Here is an 18,129-nt window from a genome sequence, read left to right on the forward strand (position 1 = left end):
TCTCACTGTGGCTTTAGTTTGCATTTCCCTAATGACTAATAATGTTGGGTATCCATATACCTTATTTGGTGAAGTGTCTGCTCAAATAGCTTGCCCATTTTTAAATTGAGTTATGTGCTTTCTAATTATTGAGTTTTGAATTCTTTATATATTTTGAATACAAGTGCTTTATTGACTGTATCATTTGCAAATATTTTTCTCCCAGGCTGTAGACTTTCTTTTTCATTCTCTTAGCAGTGTCTTTCAAAGAGCGGACATTTTTATGGTTTATGAAGTCCAATTCATTGATTTTTTTTCTTTTATGGAGTATGCTTTTGGTGTTGTAGCTATGAAATCTTTGCTTAAACCAGGACCACAAACATTTTCTCCTGTGTCTTCTATATATTTTATATACATTTATATACTTACATACATTTATGTACGTTTAGGTGTATGAATCCACTCTGAGTTACTTTTTACATATGATGAAAATATTAGATTGGGGTGTGTGTGTGTGTGTGTGTGTGTGTGTGTGTGTGCGTGCGTTTCAATGGATGGGTGAGCACTTGTTCTTGTACCATTTGTAGAAAAGACTATCTTTTCTCCATGGATATACTTGGGTACCTTTCTCAAAAATCAGTTGTACTTATATGTGTATTTCTGGACTCTAAGTTCTGCTCTATTAATGTATTTGTCTTGATTTACACCACACTATCTTGATTACTGTAGCTTACTCCAAAACAAAGACAAAACTGATAAGGGGGAAAAAAGGGGAAATCTGTGTGTGTGTGTGTGTGTGTGTGTGTGTGTGTGTATGCGTGTGTGTATTTTTTCAAATAGACACACTTGCCAAGAAAGAACTTTTATTTTCCTTGGAAAGTGAGAGCTTACGTGACACTTTCCCAAGCCCCACCCCCTTCCCATCTCTAGGTGCTGTCTGATCAGGGCTGAGGGAGACAGAACTAACACCTCCCATCTTCTAGAGACAATATTTTTTTAGTATGACTCAAGATCACATTTAGCTTGGTGGTGATTACTGTCGATTCACTTAAAGCTTGCTATCAGTTAAGACTTCTTTTTCTGTTAGAAGTGATCCTACTAATCCAAGTCAAGTCAAACCCTCTGCACTGAGCAATGTGTATTTTATACTACATGATTTTTGATTAATAATTATGTGTCCAGCCTCATGCTATAATTTATTATTATAATAAGTTATTATTATGGCTACCATATACTGAACACTTTTACTATGTGCCAGATATTATGCCAAACATTTGTTTTTAATGCTGTGGGAATTTATTGGCTAATGTTACTCAAATGTCTAGGGATTGTGAGGCTTCAGGCACAGTTTGATCAGGCTTCACACACTAGACATTTGCATACTTCATTCAAGCCTTACAACAACTACTTTATTAGCCCCACTTTATTGTTGAAGACACTGAGGCTTTTAGAAGTGACATCACTTTCCCAAGGTTATCATCAGCCAGGAGGCGGCAGAGTCCGGAGGAGGTAACTCCAGGGTCTACACTCTTCTGCTTTCCAGTTTGTAGAAGTGAGGAAGTGAGGCTAAGAGAAGTTCAATAGGTCATATAGGTTAAGTGGACAGAGGCTTGGGACCCCCGCGTCTGCCTGGCTCCGTATTTCCCACTGTGCTCTTGGGAGAGAAGTTTTTTGCATGAGTAGTCTGGGGCCAGTCCTCCCAGGCTAGAAGTGGTGACCCCTATGCTAGGGACTTTTAAAGTTATAACGCACCAATCAAATGTAAGGTGGGGGTCATTACTACCATGACTGCTAGTGCCTGGCTTGCCAAGTCTAAATTGGGAGGCTGAAAGACTGGTTTCACTGTATCCGTGATTGATTTGGTTACATGAAACAGAAGCCCACTCCAGCTAGTTTAAGCACAAAGTGTAATTCAATATGAGGAGTCAGGGCTATCTCACAGATCTCAAGGGCAGGCAAGTCACACAAGGACCTCGCTCCTGGGACTGGCAAGCCATCCGGACGGAAGGCTCTCTGGGAGTGCCCAGCAACCCCTCCCCCCTCCTCTGCCCCCCCATGCTTCTTCCAGAACACTGGTTTCCGGCCTCTGTCTCAAATGAGCGTTCTGAGCAAGCCTCCTCAGTGAGTATATGTTACCTTACCTGACCTGTACCTGTACCTAACTGTCTGGGCTCTCCTCATCCTAATTCTAAAATCTGGGAATCTGACTGACCCAGCCTGGCCTCTGGAGTGGTTCTCTCTGAGGCAGGTGCCTACCTCTGGCCAGTTAGCTAGACAAGGAGGGGCTGGCTGCATAGAACAAAGATGGGCCTCATTCTCCTTCCCTGTCCACGTTGGGGTCAAATAGACACAGGCAGAGCAGGTACCCAAAAGGGAACCTACTTCCCTTTGGCCTGTCCTGGAGACTAGGAGGCAGGAGGCCAGCTGGGTCATTTTTCTGCCTAGTCATTTCTCAGCATCTTCAACGGTACATTTTCTCTATCAGGGATCCCTGCACCTCTGGAAACTACAGAAGATTCTGGGAGAGTCTAGTGAAGTGTGTGTAGTTTGTGCTTTTGGGGCTGTTTAAAGCTCCTGGGACTTGCCTACTTGGTTTTCTTAGTTTCTGAAGGGTGGTTTACAGACCGATCCTAAGGGATTTCCTGTGTTGTCTCCTGAGTCATGGCTCAGAAACATGACAGATAAACCTGTTGCCTTTGACCGCTTACTTCTCCCACTGATTCCATCTAGTCTCTGTGTTTTCCTTTGCTGGGTGTGACTCTTTTGCATTCAAATGCCATCCACCTCTCAAGTGGGGAAACTGAGACAGAGAGGAGAGATGAATGAATGCAAAGATACCCAAGGGTGATATGGGAAGCGATTTCAGATAGTATGTGGACAGACATGATGTTGGTCTCACAGTCGTCGTTTGTTTGTTTGTTTGTTTAAGTTTATTTATTTTGAGAGAGAGAGAGAGAGAGTGCACACGTGCGCCCACGAGAGCACAGGGGGAGGGGCGGAGAGAGAGGGAGAGAGGAATCTCAAGCAAGCTCTGAACTGTCATCGTAGAGCCCTACGTGACACAAACCGTGTCCCATAAACCGTGAGATCATGACGTGAGCTGAAATCAAGAGTTGGACACTCAACTGACTGAGCCACCCAGGCGTCCCTCCCAGTTGCATTTAAATAAACTATACTATTGCCTAAGCTGTGGCTAAATTCACTTAAGTAAAATAATCAAATAAAGAAAAACATGAAGTAAATAAGCTTATAACTTATATTGGATAAGGCAAAGTGACGAAGGTAATATGGTATGAGTGGAGTTTAGGAAACACTACATTGATGAATAAGTGAAAGAATGAACAGATGAATGAATGAATGAATGAATGAATGAATGAATAGATAATGGGCAACAGTGGAATCTTTGGGTTTTATTTCCTTATAGACTCAGAATTACTTCCCAGTTCTTGGTTTTCAAGTCAGATTCATCAGGGCCCACAAGACACAAAGCTAGCCTCACTTACCATATGGAACAAAATCTGTTTACTATACTGTTTTCATTGTTCAGGTCAGCAAATTCTGGCTTCAGTGGCGACTGAGTCTACCTTTTAAGGTGAGTGTCTTAAGGTCTGGTTGCCCAGCTGCCTTTGGGGACTTATCCCTAATCTTACAGAAGGGAGGGTCTTGAGGAAACAGATGGGGTCTTTGGCTTCCCCTGGGGATCCCTAAATGCCATCTCTCTTTCTTGGCAAAACCCTGGGCCTGAGCCAGGACTGAGTAATAGAGGGGAAACCACCCTGGATGGAATGGGACAGGCCCAAGTGACCTTGGGCAAGTCCCTGCCCTCCTGCACTGGTCTCAGATGCTTCCTCTGATAAACAGAGAGTTTAACTCCACCTCATTTTTCTGTCCACCCAATAAACGTCTACTGAACTCCTACTACATTCCTGGCATTTGCTTGGCATGTGGGCAGATAAATAGAGGAATTAGACTCAGTGCCTGGAAGAACCCACAGTCAGGTGGGGTGGGAGAGAAGGCACATATAACATATAATTACAAATACTCTTGGTGGGTGCTAGGGGACGTGGACAGTCCCCGCCAGATCTGGGATCCCCAGAGTGTGTCAGTCCAGGGACAGGAATACGTGATTGACTTGGCAAGATTACAGGGCTGCACCCAGAGAGGTGTTGGCCCTTGAAGGTCAGGAAAGCCCTGGCCCAGCTTCGGAGAGCAAAGCTGGTGAACGGGGGCTTTGGAATCCGGCAGATCCAGGTTTCACTCCAGAGCAGACACCGACCAGAGGCAGCAGTGTAGTTCTCTGGGTCTCAAATTGTTCCTGTTGTCAAAGGAGGATGCCCCCAAGCTCCCTGGGACTTTGGACGTTCCATAAGATGACAGAAGTGTGGCACAGAGGCTGGCGCGTAGTGTGTGTTTCCACCGTCTGGGCACGAGGGGGCGGAGCTGCATGCCCCCCCTCCCCCCCATTCTGGGACACACCCGCACTTTGCCTCCCTGGCTGGCCTCCCCAGGGCAGACTTTCTTGCTAACGGCCTCTGGCCCCAAGAGGACTCTGCTTAGCTCTTCCTTTAAAAAAAAAAAAAATTTTTTTTTTAAATGTTTATTTATTATTGAGAGACGGAGTGTGGGAGGGGCAGAGACACAGAATCCGAAGCAGGCTCCAGGCTCTGAGCTGTCAGCACAGCCCGATGTGGGGCTTGAACCCATGAACCGTGAGATCATGACCTGAGCCAAAGTCGGACACTTAACCGACTGAGCCACCCAGGCACCCTTGCCTGGCCCTTTCTTGATCCCATAAATGCTACAGTGGGCTTTCCTCCTTCCAGGCTAGAGTCCTTTCCACCATGCCCCTCTGCCTTCCTGATCTGACTGTGAACTTGGTATGTGCTGAAGCCACGGGTGGGACTCCTCTGGGGTAAGCCGGGGCAGGCTGCGGATTCCTTCCTCTCTCCCCAGCAGCGGGGCACTGCTGGAGCTCCCTCCTCCTGCCCAACAACTTGCTGAGGACAAGGTGACATCCTTCCTCCCTTCTCAGAGGCAGGACTGACTGGCTTCCTAGAAGAAGGCTTCAGGACAGGCCCAGCGTCAGACGCACCCAAGGGAGGCAGGAGGAAGCTGCTGGCAGGGGGAGGGTGGGAGCGTGGGGCAGCAGTGGAAGGACAGGTTCACCCGCATTCTTGGCAGGTCCCAGGATTGCAAAGCACTTTCTGTTTTTGTCACCGACTGCCAGTCGCTTACTCTGCCAAGGCCACAGCGCACCAAGCTTTTCAGAGCACGGAGCCCTTCTGTTTGTAATTCCTGCTCTCCACAACATGAGAGATGGGTCCCACTGGCTCTGTTTTACAGATGAGGAAATCGAGGCCTCGAGAGGAAGAGTCACATGTCCAAACTCAGATGGGCTGATGGGAAGGAATCAACATTTCATCGAGAACATGCCACAAGCCAGGCCCGTTCCGTACGCGAGAACCGTGCCTCCTTTCAACAGCCCAGCAAGATGCCTTGTTCAGGTTTTCCCCACTCTGCAGATGAGCTGCCCCAAACCCAACTTGGTGAACCCACTTGCCCGGGGTCCCAGAACTAGGAAGCCCAGAGCCAAGATGTGAGCGGAGATCCACCGGGCTCCTGGTCCTGCTGTGCTTATTTCCCTCTCCACGGTAAAGGCTAGGAGGAAGCAGAGACTCAGAAAGGTTCAAGCTGGGCCAGGGTCACGCCAGCCGCTAGCAAGTGGCAAACATCGTTTTCCACCCAGGTCTAACTCCAGAACTTCTGCATTTCCCGCAAAGCTGCATGGTCTCAATAACTTCTTTTGTGGAGCAACTGACTGATACCAAATCACCACAAATGACTCAGAGACAGAAAGACCGAAAGGGCCATGAACCTTATTACTGTTGTCGTTAACGCTGTTCTTCATCGCAGGGTCAGCATTTACACCGTATGGCTCAGACGGGCAGAAATAAGACTTGTTTTCTTTTGCAACTGAGCCTGACTTGATCACAGCTTCCCTCCCCCCCAGTTTTATTTCTGAGTGAAAGTTTATTCTCTGCACGGCAACTGAATAAAATGCATGATCCTGCGTTTTCTTTTGTTCTAAAGGACATTTGAGGACAACCAGTAAAATCTGAAGTCTATAGCTTAGATAAGGGTGCTGTATAGTGGTGACTCTCTAATCTTAATAATTGTTCTGTGAGTATATAGGAGGATGTCCTTTTTTTTTTTTTATTTAAAAAAAAATTTTTTTTTCAACGTTTATTTATTTTTGGGACAGAGAGAGACAGAGCATGAATGGGCGAGGGGCAGAGAGAGAGGGAGACACAGAATCGGAAACAGGCTCCAGGCTCTGAGCCATCAGCCCAGAGCCCGACGTGGGGCTCGAACTCATGGACCGCGAGATCGTGACCTGGCTGAAGTCGGACGCTCAACCGACTGAGCCACCCAGGCGCCCCTGTCCTTTTTTTTTAAATGTTTATTTATTATATTGAATGAGAGAGAGAGAGAGCACGTATGAGCAGGGGAGGGGCTGAGAGAGATGGAGAGAGAGAGAATCCCAAGCAAGTTCAGTGCTATCAGCACAGAGCCCGACTCAGGGTTTGAACTCACAAACTGTGAGATCATGACCTGAGCCCACATCAAGAGTCGGATGCTTAACTGAGCCACCCAGGTGCCCCGAGGATGTCCTTGTTTTTAAGAAATACATGTTGAAGGAGGCACCAGGGTGGCTCAGCCAGTTGAGCGTCTGACTTTGGCTCAGGTCATGATCTCCAGGTTCATGAGTTCGAGCCCCACATCAGGCTCGCTGCTGTCAGCCTGTCAGCTCAGAGCCTGCTTCAAATCCTGTGTCCCCCTCTCTCTGCTTGTGCTCTCCCCCAGAACAAATAAATATTTTTAAAAAATATGTGCTGAAGTACTTAGGGGTAAAGAGGTAATGTGTCTGTAGCTTTTAAATATTTCAGAAAAACAGGATACATGCACTGCAGAAAAACACACAGAAGGGGAAAGCAAATGCGGTAAAATGTTAACATCTGGGGAGTTGGGGTGAAGGGTATCTTGGAAGTCTTTGCACTATTCTTGTGACTTTTCTGTAAATCTGAAACGATGTCAAAAGCAAAAGATTTGAATTCAAAAATGTATTCTTGTTTGGGCAAAAAGTCACATCGGGATCCAAAATCTGATGGTGTCCAACTGCCTCCCCTCAGGATGACATCTGGGGCCTTGGGCCTGGGCTCCTGGGCGGGCTGGCCCTGCTGGTGTCAGCTTCACTCCCCATCATTTCTCGGCTGGCATGACTGGTCCAGCCTGGTGCTGGGCCCGAGCCTGTGTCGCTCCAGAGTGCGCTCCAGTCATGGCCTCTGGTGTCAGTGCTGTGCCCTGGGAGCCCTTCTCATCCTGACCCCAAGTCTCTCACAATCAGTGTCTTACCAGTGCTTGGATACACCCCACTGGAAACTTCTGACGCTTACCATGACCCACAAAGGCTTTGGGGGAGTCACGCTCTCGTATGAGTCAGTCCCATCAGGAAAACGGAAGTCACACTGGCTGTTTTAAGAGAGAAATCTTAATGTAAGGAATTGGCTCAACAGTATTGGACAAGTGGAAAAGCAAACAGTGAGATATTAGAGGTATGACTGCAGGAAACAGATACCGTCCCTCGGGATGGGGGGACAGAGGGAGAAGCTGAGATTATTAGAATCTAGAAACTGGAACCCCAACCCTTGACGAGGGCACGCCTGTGGCTGGTGTTGATACATCCACAGGGAGGCCGGTTCTGGGGATGTGAGAAACAGTTGGAAACTGGAACCAGTTGCCACTGCTGGGGCGAAGAGCTATTGTGAGGTGACGTTGCTACAAAGGAAGGGCCAGCAGGAAGCCTCAAGTCCTTTTCCGGTGGCCATCTTGTGCTCTCTAGCGCCCCCTATGGACAGAGCCTGCCATGGAAACAGCTGGAGAAACAAGTGTCACAAGACAGAACAGACAGGTGGGTTTGGGGTTAAGAGCCAACAGCTTAATAACTGGCACTGGGAGAGGGGTGGGAAGTGGGGTGGACCTGGGCAGAGTGAATGTGAGGTTCTTTTCCTAAATAAGCCTTACGGCCATTGCACCAGTATGGCTTCCATGTGGGCCCCCCGCCCTCTGTGAGGTGATGTCCTCTCCAGCACTAGCAAGGCACATGCGTCTTAGCTCCGGATACTTCTATCCACATCCACTGGCTGTTCACCCTCCCTGGGCAGAAGATTCCAGAGGCAGGCTCCAGACTCGAATCCCTTCTCAACCCAGACAGGAAGAGCTCCTTGTCCGACACGAGAAACTTGCCTGCTCTCTCACTTCAGTAAACCTTTTATTCTCCGTCGTCCGAGTTTCATTTAAAGTGTCATATGAACGTTTAGTGAAAGAGAAGATTTTACAATTCTGGAAAAATTTTTTTTCTCCCCGGTATATGTTGACTCTTGCAAGTGAATGTCCAGCTCTTCAAAGCAATTTTGCTTCGGATCCTTTTAAGAGTCCAATCTGACATTCAGGGGGGAACAATGACTTCTTTCTCCAAGGCTGTTCTCCACCGCCCCCTCAGACAATGAGTGGAGGGCCATTAAACAGCAAGAAACAGGGGCGCCTGGGTGGCGCAGTCGGTTAAGCGTCTGACTTCAGCCAGGTCACGATCTCGCGGTCCGTGAGTTCGAGCCCCGCGTCGGGCTCTGGGCTGATGACTCGGAGCCTGGGGCCTGTTTCCGATTCTGTGTCTCCCTCTCTCTCTGCCCCTCCCCCGTTCATGCTCTGTCTCTCTCTGTCCCAAAAATAAATAAACGTTGAAAAAAAAAATTAAAAAAAAAAAAAACAGCAAGAAACATTTGGGCGAAGAAAAAGAACCCTCCATGTAAAAATTCCCAATATTATCCTGCTCCAATAACACGAACTGAGTACACACTGTGTACTCGGTGCCCTGCTGGGCACGGCCACCTTCATCCCATTTTGTCTTTTGAACAACCCTGCGAGGAAAGTACAAAGGTTTCCATGACTTTAGAGCCTCAGCTTTTCCCCACTGCGCCGCACCACCCTTCTGGGGCCACTTCTATCCTTTCACCTTTCGGAAAACTGAGGCCTGGCAGCAGTTACGCAAACCAGCACTGAATACGAGTTCCAGAGCAGTCTAGCACTGGGCAAGTAACTGAACCTCCCCTCCTATAAAGTGGGGATTTGTAAGGATTGAAGGTAATGCATGGGAAGTTTGGGGCACAGTGCTTGCAAAACAACAGGTATTTGATAAATGGTAATATTATTACTATAGCTCCTAATAAAAACAATAATAAACAATGTTTACGGACGGGCTTTTATGTCGGGCACAGGGCTGAGAACTTTGTGTGTGTTAACTGTGTGAAAGCCCGCAATCTCCCTCCGTTTCATGCTGGGATACTCACCCCGCCCCACTGGGAAACCTCACTGGTGTCGTTCATGCTGCGCCCCACCCTGAGGTCACAGCTCTGAGTGTGAATAACGCCAGCCACAGGAGGACATCCATTGCTCCGGACTGTGCATCCATCGGGAGGGCTGGAAACATCTACACAGCCCATCGCATTTCGTTAGCGGCGTGGTTTTCTTTCATTCCGCGGAGGGTTGTGCGAACTGCAGCTCCCAATCTTGGTGAGAGTGAACGCTTTTGTTGTGTAATTGAGGAACGTGAAGGCTTTGTGATGTTGTTATTCTCTTTGTTATTTTTTATATTATTATGTCGGATTTACCCAAGACTTATGAGAATGGTAGGGAGAATTCACGAGCTTCCCTTAACGTGACGTGATGTTTCATACCCATGGCACGTTCTTCGAAACTAAGAAACTGACGTTGGACAACACTATTAACTACCAATTGTATTTGGATTTCACCCGTTTTCCCACTAATGTCCCCTCTCTGTTCCAGGATCCCATCTAGGGTCCCACGTTGCATTTGGTCATAATGTGTCCTTAGGCTCCTTCAATCTGTGACAGTTTCTCAGTCTTCCCTTGTTGTTGGTTTTTGTTGTTGTTGTTGTTTTCATGACATTGGCTTTTGAAGAGCATTGGTCAGGTATGCCGACCTGAGGCTTTGTTCGATGTTTCTCACGATTAGACTGGGGTTGGGGATTAGGTGGGGGGGGGGGGGGGTGGAGAATGTCCCAGAAGTGAGGTGGCCTTCTCCTTGCATGCTACCTGGGGATATATAATAGCATCGTGTCTTGTTACTGGTGATGTTGACCTTAATCATTTGGTTAGTGTCATGTCTGCTAGGTTTCTCCGCGGTAAAATTGATGTGTTTTTTTTTTTTTTTTTCTTTTCCATACTTTAGAAGTGAGTCACTAAGTCCAGTCCTGGAGGAAGAAAATTAAGCTCCACTTCCCGGAGGGAGAAGTATCAGAGAATCCGTGGACATCTGTTCAAACCACTATGGTAATTAATATTCTGAAGAAGACACTTTGAGGCGAGGCAGATATTTTATTTCTCCTTCAAATTTCCCCCCCTCTTTTCGCATTCAGCAGTGACCTTGCCTGCAGCAGTTAGTGACGTGCTAGAGAAGAATACTTTTAACAACAACAAAAATACCGTGGTATCCATTGTTTGTGAAAATTCGTAATGTCAATAAGCCCTTGTGAAATCCGTTTTTATACTGTATAAACCACATTAGAATCGACACGGTCTAGCTGGATTTAACACACGTTGTATTCAGGGCTGACTCAGTGCTGGGACCCACCGCTGAGGCCACATTGGCTTGGGATTATTGAAATACTTCTGCCCTCATTGGTAAATAGTGACTGCCTACACCCTGCGCTGAGTCCCACCCTCCTCAAGTCTTGGGAAATTTCTCCTCATGTCTCCACAAATTAAAAAAAAGCCACACTCTCTAGACATTTCACTTGCGAGTACAGACCAAAGTTTGTGATCACCTCGCTGCAAGGGAAGAAGTATCCAGCAGGGTAATTCAAAGGTTCACCCCGGGGAGGGACGTTTTATGGGAAAAGAGAATGCCTGGAGTAGTTTTTGCTGGATTCGCTAGAAAAAGAGACCACGGCCTGATTGTCGGGAAGGTGGGAGCATGGGCTCTGGAAGTGGATCTGGGGACAATTTTGCGGATTTGACACTGTCCGACAACGAAAGCTTTCATCTTTGACACAGGACCGGAGCCCTCTTTATCCTTCATCCCCAGCTCAGGCTAGGCAACTCCCATTCTGCTAATCAGCCCTGTGCTGGGCTGGCGGTGAAATACTTTGAAGAGTATGCAACTGTTACCTGTGCACACAAGACGTGTTAATCATCAGTCTGCGGTTTGGTTCAGGTACAGAACTCCGAGGAAGCAGGCTTTCGAGCCAAATAGAGCTAGTTTTGAAAACCAGCATAAGATACAAGTTCTGGGGCAGTCGGGCAAGTTGTCGAACCTCACTTTTTGTAAATCAGGGGTGTTTTGCGGATTTGAGATCACGGAGGAGAAGTGTTCAGCCCAGTGCCTGGAAAAGAATTTGATAAACGGTGATGCTATTAATAATAACGAAAAACATTTATTGACCAGTTACTATGTCAGGCACGCAGCTCAACCCTTTACATGCATTAGTTACTTTAATCCTCATAATAACTGAGTTAGGGGCTTTTAGCATCACCCCTACTTCACAGAAGATGGGAATCCAGACTCTGAGAATTCAAGTAACGCATCTTACTTAAAAAAATTTTTTTTTTTTTTTTAAATTTTTTTTTTTTCAACGTTTTTATTTATTTTTGGGACAGAGAGAGACAGAGCATGAACGGGGGAGGGGCAGAGAGAGAGGGAGACACAGAATCAGAAGCAGGCTCCAGGCTCTGAGCCGTCAGCCCAGAGCCCGACGCGGGGCTCGAACTCACGGACCGCGAGATAGTGACCTGAGCTGAAGTCGGACGCTTAACCAACTGAGCCACCCAGGCGCCCCTCAAGTAACACATCTTAAGTTCACACAGAACGCTGGTGGAACTGATTCAAACCCAGGCAGCCTGGCATCGATGCCTCTGTGATGTGGACACGCATGGGTGTCCATTAATCCCTGGCAATAACTCAAAAGCCTTCCAGAATTACATAGCCCTCAGGTTGGGAGCTCCTGCTATATACACTGCACAGAGACCTTTGGCTTCTTACGAAATATTTCTGACATCCGCAGGCTTTGGTACTTATTTTTATAACTTTACAGCAAGAGGAAGACAGATAAAAAGGAACGGAGATTCACGCAGTTACCCAGAAACAAACAGAATATCCTGAGATACCTGGCGGGCAGAGTGCAACTTTCCAGAAACAGTCATTGGACAACACACCCCCCCCACCAAAGCCCTGTCTCAGGATGCCTATTAGAGAACGACTGTCCAGTCATCCATTTTCTTAGATCTCACAAAACTTCCTAAAAATCTGAAGGCAACTAACCATGTGCAAAAACAAAAACAAAAACAAAAAACCTACCAAACAACAAAACAGGGCTTCTCTTTAATGGAAATAGAAGTGGGGGTGATCTGCTGAAAACTTGTTTTCTGTTGTAGTATAAAAGATGCCCAAAACTCCCTCTTGTCTTTCCTGCAAAGAAAGGGGTGGAAGGATGGAAGGCCTTTCGTTCAGGACTCACCCCTGGCCCGCCCCCACTAGGTGAACTGTTTTGAGTTTCCAAATTCTGGCCCTGCTTAGGGGCAATTCAGAATCTCTGAATGAATGAATGAATGAATGAATGAATAAATTTGTTTACTTTTGAGAGAGAGAGAGGGGGAGGGAGAGACTGAGCAGGGGAGGGGCAGAGAGAGAAGGAGAGAGAGAATCCCAAGCAGGCTCTGTGCCACCAGCACAGAGCCCAACACGGGGCTCGGACTCATGAACTGCGAGGTCAGGACCTAAAGCAGAAACCAGGAGTTGGATGCTTGACTGGCTGAGCCACCCAGGTGCCTCCGGAATCTCCTTTACAAGGAATTACCTGAATATTTGGGGCCTGGGACCGAGATCAGAAGTGCTGGCCCTGACAGCAGATGACCCGGGACACTGACAGGCAAGCCCAGGAGGTGACCAGGCCCTGCCTAGTGCAGGGACGGCGGTGCCCACGGACTCTCACTGTTTGGAGCAAGGACAGGAGAGCTACCACAGCGAGAGTGCCACACCAGGGCAACAGTGACAGTGGCATCACACGACTGCCTCTGGACTTTGAGACTCTCGTCCCCATCTTGGGAGTGAGAGTCAAGCGCGTTCACTTCTCTTGGATTTTAGAAGCCCTGGCTATTCTCGAATGACCCAAAGTGGTCAGAGTAGCAGGGGAGAGGGAAGGCACTGCCCACAAAAGGTGATCCTGGGCTTTCTGCTGATCCGGCCAGCAGATGCTCAAGACAGTTTAAATTCAATTCGGATAAACAATTTTAACACCCTGCGAGGGTTTCCCCCAGTTACAGAAGTATAACCATGGCCTTCTGCCACATCCCCCCTCCAGGGGACGATGTCTGCTGGAATGAGGAATTGGCAAGACTCAGCGCTCCTGGTCACCAAGTTTTTCTTGTCCCCATCACGCATCCGTGCTTGATTCGTGGGCGTCCACAAAGCCCCTTTGTGTGTGGCCAGCAGGAGCCCGGGCAGTCGGAAGGGCCGGGGCTGGCACTGTCCTTGGAGTTTGCAGAGAGAGGTACCTCTAGCGATGAGGCTCAAGCCAGGAAAAACAGGTCCAGGAGGAAAAATAACCTGCCACCAAAAAGCCAGTCTTATGGAAGAGGAATATCACATTGGACGATCACTCATGCGACACAACAGGACTTTTCATTATTCATTGTGTTTCGAGACAAAAGATCTTTCTGTTCGGCTTCGTACTGAATCATTTTTCAACTACCTGGAGATGGAAACCATTTTTGAGAGCCCTATAGGAGCAGCCTCTGTTGGCAACAGGGCAGCCACCCTTAAGGAGGGCCTAGCTCTTTGGCCATAGACCCCCAAGGCCAATCCAGGTACCCCATAAAGGCAGAGCCAGTGTTACTGAAGATTTGGAACACGGGCTGACATTGTGCATCCCGGAACACAACTTACACAAATGCTGATCAGACTCCTCCTTCCTACCCCAGTATTTCCTTCTTGGCTGCTGGTTCCCCATCTCCTGTTGCCCCCTCACCCCTGCCTGCACCCAACTCCCTGGTCCATGTCTCCCCATCACCCCTCCTGCCCAACAGAAGCCCCTCTAGGAGCCTCAGCGTTTACTCTCCTTGGTTTGGGTTGTGGGGGATGTAAAGAAATACTTTTCCTCTCTCGTGGAGGTTTTTTTCTATTCCCTTTGACATTAGTCGACACAAATGCCATTTTTCCCTCCCCCAGATCAGCAAACACGAACTCAGTCTCTAGCATTTGAAGACAGAAGACAGTGGTGATAGAGGCAAGGCTGGAGAATGAAGTGATAATCTGCTTCTGTGGGGCAGGCTCCTGGCTCTGGTCTGGTGGCCTGGCTTCAGCCTCGGGCTGGGCCTCGTTCCGCTGTGTCCCAGGACTGGCACCTGATCGGGTGTCAACAAATGTTCGCTGGACGAATGCTCTTGGGCATGCCACCTCATTTTCCAGCCTCAGTTTCCTCATTTGGAAAAGGAGGACAATAGTCTCTTTCCCTGTCTACTTCTCAAGGTTGGGGTGAAAAGCAGACGTGAGTTAAAGGGAGGCGTGTCAGCGTGGCTGAATCTAGCCTCGCGTCCTGCGGTCTCCGTTTTGGTTTCCTCAGAAGGGCCCCATCCTCTGGCAAGGCAGAAGTGGAAGCCACTTGGGCAGGTGCATCTGTAGCAAGTAGAGGTCACCTTGGCCACCTTCAGCTCACCCTCCCAGCGCCTTCCGTGGACCCGGCTGGCCTGTGCCACAGACCTTCCCCCTCTTCCTGTCGCCTCATCCATCGGTGTCACACCCCGAGTCTGAGACAAGGCTGCTCTCTAGGGGTGGATTTTGGTGCCCCGACAGTGAAACAGGCTGCCTCCGGGAGGTGGCCTGCCCCTCTCCCTGGAGGTGGCAGCTGGGAGGGGGGAAGGGGGAAAATTTTGGACTGGGGAGGAGCTGCCTTCGTTGTTTCGCACCCTCTCTGCCGCGTCCTCCACTGACAACCCTCCTTCCAGCATCCTAACCGGTGCAGACACTGTGCAGTTTTCAAAGCACTTTGCACACACGATCTCTTTGGATCCACCCAGTAATTCCTACCTGCGATGAGGGTGTTATTAGTCCCATCTTTCAGATAAGGAAACTGAGGCTGGGAGAGATCACAGAGCTGGGACTTAGGCTCCTGTCTTCTGCTTCATGAAGCCAAGTTGCTGCTGCTCTGGATAATCGAGGCCCTTGGGCAAATTCGCCCCATGACCGTGGGAGAGTCCAAGGGCACCCCCTGCAGGGGAAGATGGGCCCGGATGTCCTCTGGAAGCACCCACCCCACTCCCCTCAACACACCCAAGGTTTTTTTTTGTTTTTGTTTTTGTTTTGAAGCTTCTGGAAGACTTGGGTGTGGCTGCTGTGGGGCCAGAGCAAGGCCCCGGCGGGCGCAGCTCAGTGCTTCGCGCTCCCACCCTGCTGTCCAGGTCCCCTCGCCAGCACGCCTGGCTACTCCCCAGACAGCAGGACGAACAAGCCTCCATTGATTCTGCATCATGGCTAGAAGAATGCCCCTTTGTTGAGCACTTCCCCCTCCTCCTGTGTGTCTTTGCCCACAGGAGAGGCATTCAGGTAGGAAGCAGCTTCGCCACGGTTCCTCCTGCAGGGACCCCAGAGGGAAGCAAAGGACAGAATACCATCCCAGGTCCCAGAGGAGGCCTGCCTGTCCTGCCTTCTCTTCTCTCGAATCCTCTCCGTCATTTCCCGAGCTCTCTCCACCCTTTCCTGTCACCCTGGCATTACTTGGTGGTGGGGGGTGGGGAGTGGGGGGGGTTGAGGGGGCGGGGTCCAGTCTCAGATCTCTCAATGTTCAAATCCTCCCCACCTTTCAAGGTCCTGCTCGCACGCCTGCTGCTCCATGAATCCCCACCAGAACGGGAAGCTTGTCAAAAGGAGGAAGCATGGGCTGTTCCTCTCTGTACCCCTGTGCCCAACCCGGAGCTTGGTCTTGAAGCGACACTTCAGAGTCTCAAGGAACAAATGAACTGACTTCTGTCGGTGGCTCTACCACCTCCCAATCACCCAGGCCTGAAACCTGACCAGCCCAATGCCTGGCTGGTCACAAGCTCTGCTGATTCTCCCTGAAAAGCCACCCCGACTTCTCAGTCTGGGCTTCACAGCCCTCCCCAGGCTGGCACCAACCTAGCCAACTGCGTCCCGGGGGTCCCCTCCTTCTGCCGACCTGGACTCTCCACTGCTCACTCATCCACCCACCTCCACACTATTTACTGAGCCCATACGGAGCCCTGCCATTGCTCCAGGGGCTGGGGATGCAGGGGACAGGCAGACTGAGTCCTCTCCCTCAAGGCTCTCACAGTCTCTTGGGGGTAGACGGACAAGAAATCGGTGTGCAAATGACTGAATAACACAGCATCGAACAGTGGGATAAGTGCTCTGGGGAAAAGCACACGGGGCAAGGGGATGGGGAGTGGACGACAGGGTGTGTGTAGCCAGGAGGCAGCGACTGAGGCTGGGCAGGGGCGGCGTCGGAAGGTGTGCGGGTGGGGGTCACCGAGGAATGACCAGCTGCAGGGAAGAGTTTGAATCTTCCTCGGGGCGCCATGGGAAGCTGCTGTTCTGCCAGTGCGTCGTGTGCGTTCCTAACTCCGGGCTTTGTCCCACTGAAATGCCCTCACCAAGCCTCTCTAGCTGCCTCTGTCGCGCTAGGATTCCGGGACGCAATGCCGGTCTCGCCAGCATTCCGAAGCCTCGCCTTTTTCCGCCGGAGTGTGGTCATCTCTCCTGCCAGATTCCCAGGATGCCCCTCTGGTCTTGGGGCTTAACCGCCTCGACGTATCCAGTTCAGGTTCTCAAACATTTACTCGGCACCCGCTATGTGGCCGGTGGCTCACCCAATCCCTGTCACCTCCCCTTCCCTATGAGGTTCCTATCATGCCCAATCTTTACAGACAGGTAAGATGAGGCTCAGAGAGGTTCAGCAACTGATCTGTGACCTCATATTTAGGGAGTGGGGGAGGCAGGGTTTGAAGGGACGGTATCTGACCCCACAAGTCCAACTCCATTCTCACGGGCCCCAAGCTGCTCCTCCCCTTAGGTAACTTGGTAATGGTATTCAGGGCCCTCCAGGCCTGCCCCTGATCTCCTTCCCCACCTTCTCTTCCACAGGGACCCCCTGCTCCCAGGGACCACTGGGACAGGCACCCTGCCCTTCTGTGCATTTCTTGCCTGTGTGATATGCCACTCGCGGCATAATGAGCACACCCACAGGTGACCACCTGGGACAGGGGCATCCAAGGATGGACCCTGCCACCACTTCTCTCTCCCCCAAGTCAGGGAAAGGCCTCGCTCTAACCAACACCCTCACCCCAGGGCCACTCAGTCATCCGGAGAACCAGGGCCCATGACTTTGGAAAAGTTGCCATATGCTAGGGTTGTGTTATCGTAAATGCAATGATTTCTCCCAGGCCTGATGATGTGGGGAAAATCATAAAGTCCTTTGCTATATACTCTTTACTGGCACTCACCAGTCTTAAATTTTTCCTTTTTTTTTTTTTTTTTTTGGTTAAATTCAAGATGCCAGGGCGTCTGGTTGGCTCAGTCGGTTGAGCATCAGACTCTTGTTTTCGGCTCAGGTGGTGACCTTGAGGTTTGTGGGATCGAGCTGCCAGCGCAGAGCCTGCTTGGGCTTCTCTCTCTTCCTCTCCCTCTCTTTCTCTCTCTCAAAACAAATAAATAAACTTAAAAAAAAAGATGTGATAATAGTAAATAATAACAATAGCTACTTTGTCAAGGTTGTGCAAGATGCGAGGAGCCTGCTGGCCACCTTACATACACTACCTCATTCAACCCTCCTAACAACCCCAGCACGCGGGTGTGATTATTATTCTCGTCTTACAGATACAGGAACTGAATCCCAGAGAGGGAAAGCAGCTCGCCTGAGGTCACAGAGTTGATAAATGCCGAAGTTCAAACCGCAGCTCCAACCCTGGTCTGGTGGACCTCGAGGTCTTTGATCTCAAGCTCTGCAGCCCATCCTGCCACTGGTGTTTGGGAGACGCATCACAGGCAGGGATCGGGGTGGGGGTGGAG

The 18,129-nt window shown here is 49.5% G+C and overlaps 1 long non-coding RNA gene across 1 annotated transcript; it reads left to right on the forward strand.

Annotated features, from left to right (window-relative positions):
- Positions 1 to 1,929: 1,929 nt before the first annotated feature.
- LOC147577952 (uncharacterized) lies at positions 1,930 to 16,445 on the forward strand. Its single transcript, XR_015254164.1, has 4 exons — positions 1,930 to 2,100; positions 3,527 to 3,571; positions 10,285 to 10,385; positions 15,913 to 16,445. It is a non-coding gene; the product is annotated as an uncharacterized LOC147577952 (long non-coding RNA).
- The last annotated feature ends 1,684 nt before the right edge of the window (positions 16,446 to 18,129 follow it).

This window comes from Puma concolor, chromosome C1 (genome assembly GCF_028749965.1).
Source record: "Puma concolor isolate L17-30 chromosome C1, mPumCon1.1.hap2, whole genome shotgun sequence".
Lineage (NCBI taxonomy): Eukaryota > Metazoa > Chordata > Mammalia > Carnivora > Felidae > Puma > Puma concolor.